At 34.0% G+C, this 8,993-nt stretch overlaps 1 non-coding gene across 1 annotated transcript; it reads left to right on the top strand.

Annotated features, from left to right (window-relative positions):
• The first annotated feature begins 303 nt into the window (after positions 1 to 303).
• Positions 304 to 411, top strand: LOC112760549 (small nucleolar RNA R71). The gene has a single exon (XR_003180984.1). It is a non-coding gene; the product is annotated as a small nucleolar RNA R71 (small nucleolar RNA).
• The last annotated feature ends 8,582 nt before the right edge of the window (positions 412 to 8,993 follow it).

Raw genomic sequence — 8,993 nt, 5'->3', positions numbered from 1 at the left:
AACTTGCATTCCATTCAGACTCTGAGAGATCATATTGACTTGCTGAGTCAATATTTTGTTCTGAGCCAATATGGCATTCAGAGTATCAACTTCAAGAACTCCCTTCTTCATAGGCATCCCATTACTCACAGGATTCCTTTCAGAAGTGTACATGAACTGGTTATTAGCAACCATGTCAATGAGTTCTTGAGCTTCTGCAGGCGTTTTCTTTAGGTGAATGGATCCACCTGCAGAAGTGTCCAGTAACATCTTTGATACCTCAGATAAACCATCATAGAATATATCCAGGATGGTCCATTCTGAAAGCATGTCAGAAGGACACTTTTTGGTCAACTGTTTGTATCTTTCCCAAGCTTCATAGAGGGATTCACCTTCTTTCTGTTTGAAAGTTTGAACATCCACTCTAAGCTTGCTCAGCTTTTGGGGAGGAAAGAACTTGGCTAAGAAAGCCATGACCAGCTTATCCCAAGAGTTCAAGCTATCTTTAGGTTGAGAGTCCAACCATATTCTAGCTCTGTCTCTTACAGCAAAAGGGAAAAGCATGAGCCTGTAGACTTCAGGATCTACTCCATTAGTCTTAACAGTATCACATATCTGCAAGAATTCAGTCAAGAACTGAAAAGGATCTTCAGATGGAAGTCTATGAAACTTGCAGTTCTGCTGCATCAGAGAAACTAATTGCGGTTTCAGCTCAAAGTTGTTTGCTCCAATGGCAGGAATGGAGATGCTTCTTCCATGTAAATTGGAATTAGGTGCAGTAAAGTCACCAAGTATCCTCCTTGCATTATTATTATTTTCGGCTGCCATCTCCTCTTTCTGTTCGAAAATTTCTGAAAGGTTATCTCTGGATTGTTGTAATTTAGCTTCTCTTAATTTTCTCTTCAGAGTCCTTTCAGGTTCTGGATCTGCTTCCACAAGAATGTTCTTGTCCTTGCTCCTGCTCATATAACAAAGAAGAAGGCACAGAAAAATAATAATAATAATAGAGATCCTTTATACCACAGTATAGGGATTCCTGTGTGAGTATAAGAAGAGGGGGAGACAAAGAATGTAATATAATGGAAGAATCACAACTGTGAGGAGGGTTGAGATGTGAGATGAGATGTTAGTAGACGAATAAATAAATAGAATAAGATGAGAGAAAAGGAATTTTCGAAAATAATTTTTGAAAAAGAGTTAGTGATTTTTGAAAATAGTTTTTGAAAAATGTTAGTAATTTTCGAAAATTAAGATTTAAAAATTAAAATAATTAATAAATTAAAAAGAAATTTTTGAAAAAGGGGGAAGATATTTTCAAAAATGAGAGAGAGAGAGTTAGTTAGGTAGTTTTGAAAAAGTTAAGAAACAAAAAAAAAAGTTAGTTAGTTAGTTGAAACAAATTTGAAAAGATAAGAAGTTAGGAAGTTAGAGAAGATATTTTGAAATCAAATTTTTGAAAAAGATAAGAAGATATTTTTGAAAAGATATGATTGAAATTGTTTTTGAAAAAGATTTGATTTTTAAAATCACAATTAATGACTTGATTCACAAGAAATCATAAGATATGATTCTAGAACTTAAAGTTTGAATCTTTCTTAACAAGCAAGTAACAAACTTGAAATTTTTGAATCAAAACATTAATTGTTATTGTTATTTTCGAAAATATGATGTAAAATTAAGAAAAATATTTTTGAAAAATATTTTTTTTTGAATTTTTGAAAATAACTAAGAAGTTTGAAAAAGATTTGATTTTTGAAAAAGATTTTGAAAAAGATAAGATTTTCAAATTGAAAATTTGATTTGACTCACAAGAAACAACTTGATTTTTAAAAAATTTTTGAAAAAGCCAACTCACATTTTCGAATTTGATGAGAGAGAAAAAGGGAAATATATTTTTTTGATTTTTGAATTTTTAATGAAGAGAGAGAAAAACAAGAAAAATGATGCAATGCATGAGAATTTTAGATCAAAACATGTGATGCATGCAAGAATGCTATGAATGTCAAGATGAACACCAAGAACACCGTGAATATCATGATGAACATCAAGAACATATTTTTGAAAAATTTTATATGCAAAGAAAACATGCAAGACACCAAACTTAGAAATCTTTCATGTTTAGACTCTAATAAATAAAAAATGCACATGTAAAACAAGAAAAGACACAAAACAAGAAAACATCAAGATCAAACAAGAAGACTGACCAAGAACAACTTGAAGATCATGAAGAACACTATGAATGCATGAAATTTTCGAAAAATGCAAGATGCACATGCAATTGACACCAAACTTGTAGCATGACTCAAGACTCAAACAAGAAACACAAAATATTTTTTATTTTTATGATTTTATGAATTTTTTTGTATTTATTTTTTTTTCGAAAATTATTTGAAAAACAAAAATAAGGATTCCAAAATTTTTAATATGAATTCCAGGAATCTTATGCTCTAAAGCTCCAATCAAAGGGTCAGGCATGGCTTAATAGCCAGCCAAGCTTTAGTATGTAACTCAGACATGACACGCCTGACATACCCTATCCAGAAGGATTGGGCATGGCTCCACTGAGGTGATTAGTTGAAGGCCAATCCCAAAGCAGTTTGGGTATGGCTTTACAGCCAGATAGGTTTCAACATGCTTCATGAAACACTAGAATTCATTCTTAAAAATTCTGAAAAGAAAATATACTTTTGAAAACATTTTTATTTTAAAACCTTTTTTTTTTCGAAAACAAAGGAGGAATTTTTGAAAAATTTTTAAAAATTTTTTTTTTTTGAAAACAAAACAAAAAGAAAATTACCTAATCTGAGCAACAGGATGAACCGTTAGTTGTCCAAACTCGAACAATCCCCGGCAATGGCACCAAAAACTTGGTACGCGGAATCGTGATTACACTTTAATTATGTAAAGTTCATTGCTCTTTCTTTCCCTGGTAATGGCGCCAAAAACATGATGCTAATACCACGGTTCACAACTCCGTGTAACTGACCAGCAAGTTCACTGGGTCGTCCAAGTAATGCCTTACGTGAGTAAGGGTCGAATCCCACGGAGATTGTTGGTATGAAGCAAGCTATGGTCACCTTGCAAATCTCAGTTAGGCAGATATAAATTGATAATGGTGTTTTCGAATAATAATTAATAGAATAGGGATAGAAATACTTATGTAATTCATTGGTGAAAATTTCAGATAAGCGAATGGAGATGCTTTTCGTTCCTTTGAACCTCTGCTTTCCTGCTATCTTCATCCAGTCAGTCTTACTCCTTTCCATGGCTGGCTTTATGTGATACATCACCATTGTCAATGGCTACTTTCGGTCATCTCTCGGGAAAATGATCCAATGCCCTATCACGGCACGGCTAATCGTCTGGAGGTATCACCCTTGTCAATGGCTTCATCTTATCCTCTCAGTGAAAATGGTCAACGCACCCTGTCACGGCACGGCTATTCATCTGTCGGTTCTCGATCATGCTGGAATAGGATTTACTATCCTTTTGCGTCTGTCACTAATGCCCTGCAATCGCGAGTTTGGAACTTGTCACAGTCATTCAATCATTGAATCCTACTCGGAATACCACAGACAAGGTTTAGACCTTCCGGATTCTCTTGAATGCCGCCATCATTCTAGCTTACACCACGAAGATTCCGATTAAGAGATCTAAGACATACTCATCCAATTCGAATGTAGAACGGAAGTGGTTGTCAGGCACGCATTCATAGGGAATGATGATGATTGTCACATTCATCACATTCAGGTTGAAGTGCGAATGAATATCTTAGAAGCGAAATAAGAAGAATTGAAAAGAAAATAGTAGTACTTTGCATTAATCTTTGAGGAACAGTAGAGCTCCACACCTTAATCTATGGAGTGTAGAAACTCTACCGTTAAAAATATATAAGTGAAAGGTCCAGGCATGGCCGAATGGCTAGCTTCTCTGATCTAAGAACCAGGCGTCCAAAGATGGTCAAAAAGACTAGTAAAATGTCCTATTTATAATTAACTAGCTACTAGGGTTTACATGAGTAAGTAATTGATGCATAAATCCACTTCCGGGGCCCACTTGGTGTGTGCTTGGGCTGAGCTTGAGTGTTGCACGTGTAAAGGTCCTTCTTGGAGTTGAACGCCAGCTTTTGTGCTAGTTTGGGCGTTCAACTCTGGTTTTGGATCCTTTTCTGGCGCTGGACGCCAGAATTGGGGAGAAGGCTGGCGTTGAATGCCAGTTTGCGTCATCTATTTTTGGCCAACGTATGGACTATTATATATTGCTGGAAAGCCCTGGATGTCTACTTTCCAACGCAATTAGAAGCGCGCCATTTCGAGTTCTTTAGCTCCAAAAAATCCATTTTGAGTGCAGGGAGATCAGAATCCAACAGCATCAGCAGTCCTTCTTCAACCTCTGAATCTGATTTTTGCTCAAGTCCCTCAATTTCAACCAGAAAATACCTGAAATCACAGAAAAACACACAAACTCATAGTAAAGTCCAGAAATGTGAATTTAACATAAAAACTAAGGAAAACATCCCTAAAAGTGACTAGATCCTACTAAAAACATACTAAAAACAATGCCAAAAAGCGTATAAATTATCCGCTCATCAATCCTCTCACCGTGATGTAACCAAAAGGTATAGTTAGGGGAAAAGGGTTTCATCAGAAGATGATCGTAGGCGTCTTCTCTAGTTAGGAAAAACCGGAACCCACACAAAGCGCATGGATAATGTATCATCCCGTCAGATGATGCATTGGCAAATGCAAAGTCAAGGAACCTATTCAGACCATCCCTATATTCTACATTACCTCGTGGCTTTGTAATCCAGCTCTTATCAATGTCTAAATAAATTAAATAGCATAAAGAAATAAATAAATAGTAGAAAATTACATAGAACTAAAAAAAAAAAAAGAAAAAATGGGGTGTGTGTCAAGAAAACCAGTAACCGTTTATCACAGTTATGATATGGGAGAGTACTATACGTAATAAACTCGACAATATATTGCAAGCAAAATCATGTAGAAAGGTATTGGGGAGGAGGCTTACTCATTACAAAATTCTACGCTTTCTTAAAAGAATACTTGTAGAAAGAATTGCTGGTTCCAAGTCCAAAAGATGAAAAGATAAAGAAAAGCTTCCTTAAAAATTGAAAAACAACAAAGGAAAAATTGTTAAAATAAAAAAAAAGGTCAAGAAATATAACTAAACAATCATAATGTACAGAAAATAGAATCTTCAAAATATCTTAAAAAATGGAAAACATAATAGGATTGAAAGTTAGATTTAAAAGACAATTAAAAATATATAAATAAACAATTATAATACTTTCCTAATTTAATCACTAATTAAGTGCTTTATTTTTCAGGGTACCATCACTTTTCTGTGTCTTAAATGTTTGGTAATAATCCAAATATTTTAGGTGAGGCTAGATATAGCCAGACACCACTCAATAATAGTGAAGACTAACAACGATAGATTAGTGTCCAACTAACAAAATCTAGATTTGGCAACAACATATTACAAAACAAGACATGAAAATTTAATTAATTAGGGCCATCCCCACTTAATTACTTAGGTGGTTTAAAATAAATTTAAACACATAACACTTGTTTCTCTAAAATAATTTTTGAAGTTTAAGTTTTGTGTAGTTGATTAAAGTGCAATAAGATTCGTATAAATCTTAAGTTCATATAAGATACTAGCATCTAAAGTCTAAACTATTATTTATTTATTGTGTTTATCTAAATTGAGAAACTGAAAATTTAGTTCTTATTATTTAAAATTTAATTAAGCTAATCCAATTTAGTTGATGTTTTATGAAAGAAATAAGATGGTTATAACAAAGTCTTTAATTTTTCTTCCATAATTCCAATCCAAAACTTCAAAAATCAAGAGATCAAAGTAACTACCAAATGGATGATGAACCTGTGCTCCTTAAACTGCTCTACATCAAAATGACCTAAGTCAACCAAGATTAATTAAACTTTACTATTATTCAATTAATTTAATGCCAGGTAAATAAAAAGAAAAAAGAAAGAATCTACTCGCCTCGAGACCCTAATCAGTGAACATTGTGGTCTCTAACAAGGTAAAATCTTACAATTCCTAGCACAGAATCAGAATCTTTCTTTCCTAATGATGAAGCAAGAGTTAAACTGAAAATAAATACTATTTTTGTGAACAAATGATGAAAGATTCGGTCCTTCATGATGGAAGTACTTAACAAGAATCACATGGCATATACACATCTTCACAAGTTAATTAGTGTTTTTATGGGAAGTTGTAGCTAACAAATAAAATGTGTACAATAAGCCATGTGCTTCAATCTTAACCACACAATTTCTGACAACCAAAATTCTCCATATATCTCTTTGCTTTTCTACTGCTCATCCATGCATGCATCAATCTCATTTGGTTCTACCAGGAAATAGAATCTCTCACCTGAGTATGGTTCAACAACCCTAACTCTTCTAAATCATGATGTTAAGTACAATTATGTATGGAATGAATTGGCTTAATCTAGATCCCAAAAAATATTCTATCAACAGTGAATAGTTGTTATTGACAGTAGTTTTGTAAGAGAGATCAATTTTGATGTAAAAGAATTGTAAAATATTTTACTTCCCCATACATTATTTTTACTGAAATGGTAATTTTTTAATTTTAAAGTATTATATCAAATTGGCAAAAGACAAGTTGTATAGAGGAAAACTAAATCAGGAAGATTCAAAGTTTGAAAGGGAATTTTATTAGAAAGGAAGTAGTAAAAAAAATAAAGCAGAACAAAAAGCTCACTTAGCCAAACATGTCAACATTATAGTCACAACCGAAGAAGCTCCATGTTCATAGACATGATTCATGCTTTTTCTCTAATAATGTCAACAACATTAATTCCAAAGCCAAAATCTTTGACACCAAACATTCCCTCAATTCTCCTAAATCCCCTTACATAGTCTCAAAACAGAGAAATCCCAATAGCAGAGGCATTGAGACATCAAATTAAAGTCTAAAAGAGACTGGAAGAACAGCTAGATGTATTTATCATTTATAAGATTCAGATAACAGTACATTTGGTATTTTTATGCATTTATTTTTGGTACTTTTATCAAACCTTAAAAATATAGTATAATTTGGCATAGTTTAACTGAAAAAAATGAAAAATACAAATAAAACATGCTTCGTAACAAATAGGTACAGAAGAAATTGCAAATGAGAATAGAGGCTCAAGGAAAGTATTTGCAAGCTGTGTTAGAGAAAGCTTAGAGGACACTTTCCATGGAAGGTTCAGGCAATAATCTAGCAGCATCAAGAGCTCAATTTACCGAATTTAACTCTGCCTTGTCCAATTTCATGGAAAACATGAACAACAAAGATAGCAAACAAATCATATCAGACGTGAATGATTTTTATAGTAAAGTCCATGGTTCAGGTTTCTATAATTACCATGAAGTAATAAGGAGAGAAGAAAATATTGATCAAAGGCCTAAGATTGAGGAGGGTTCAATTCAGTTTGACTTAAACAGCAAAGGTAGCTATGATCTTGTATCTGCAAGTGGTGGTGAATTTGAAATTGAATCCAAAATGCTTTCATATAGGCTATGATCATTCTGAACTATCATATGTTTTTTCTTCTTTTATATTGTTTAACTAAGGTTAAATATTAGGAATAAAGTTTATCTGATTCACTGTACAATATCTTTAATGATCTTAACGTCATGATGAAATCTTTATGAAATTTTACATTTATATTTATGATTCTACACGAGAGATAGATGAGATTAATTAAAACCAATCAAGTTTCATCACTTAAGAGAAACAAAATAAAAGAGCAATTTATTCTTGATGATCAACCACAGATGTACATATACTCTAATTCGTATTGTCTCTTAAAAGATATAATTAGAATCTACTAATTAATCTAACTCAATTAGCTATCTAGCCAATCAACACTCACGTTTTCAAGTAGTAAAAGTTATGACAGAAGCAGAATAATGTTTAGCCAGCTGAGCTTGCTCATATGCTAGCAAGTCACATGAATCAAATCTCTAACCCTAAACAGCAGCAATTAACCCCAATTAATAGAAGACATGGACAAATTATTGTTCAAAATTCCAAAGCAAGAGTGAAAACACAAAAGAAAGCTCAAAGTGTCAGAACTAACCCGTGACAGGGAGAGGCCGAGGCTGCTCAGAATGGCGAACGTTGGAGGATGGACTTGATGCCAGGGTATTTTGGCCAGTTTCACTGACCTTTTCTTTATGGTTTTAGGGTGGTTTCATGCACTTTCTTAGGAAATAAGCAAGTTTTGGGTAAATAATCATTTACATCTTGATTCAAGCAAACATTGTGAATTTTATATGATTTCATGAAAATTATGCATGAATTGAATGATAAATTGAATGATGCATGATCTCATGGGTTAGAACCTAGCTTTGATGAACTTTATTTGCTTGATTTCAGGACAAAGGAAGCAAGGAAGATGCCACGTTAATAGCCACGTTAGTCCAACTAACGTGACCATTAACGTGGAAAGGAGGCTAGCTTACAACGTTAACGAGAAAAGTGAACACCAATAACGCTTTCGTGAGCCATCATAGCCCACGTTAGTGTCCACGTTAACTACGTTAACGTGGAAGCTAACGTGGAAGAAAAGTAAAGCTCCAACGTTAGTGGTAAAAGTGAATGCCACTAACGTTGGGGAGAGGGGCACACTTAGCCACGTTAAGAGTCACGTTAACAACATTAACGTGAACTCTAACGTGGGAGAAGTAATGAAGAGCCAACGTTAGTGACACTCACCTTTGTCACTAACGTTGGACTAAGCCTCTATTAGCCACATTAGTTGCCACATTAATTGCATTAACGTGGAAGCTAACGTGGAGGAAAGGAATGATGAGCCAACGTTAGTGACACTCACCTTTGTCACTAACGTTGGAGATGGCTATCACTACTACGTTAGAAGTCACGTTAACCTAAGTAACGTGAACTCTAACATGGGAAGAAGGGTGTGTGGAGCGTTAGTGACAAAGGTA

The sequence above is a fragment of the Arachis hypogaea genome, chromosome 16 (genome assembly GCF_003086295.3).
Source record: "Arachis hypogaea cultivar Tifrunner chromosome 16, arahy.Tifrunner.gnm2.J5K5, whole genome shotgun sequence".
Taxonomy (NCBI): Eukaryota; Viridiplantae; Streptophyta; class Magnoliopsida; order Fabales; family Fabaceae; genus Arachis; species Arachis hypogaea.
This window is presented reverse-complemented; position numbering and strand designations above follow the sequence as displayed.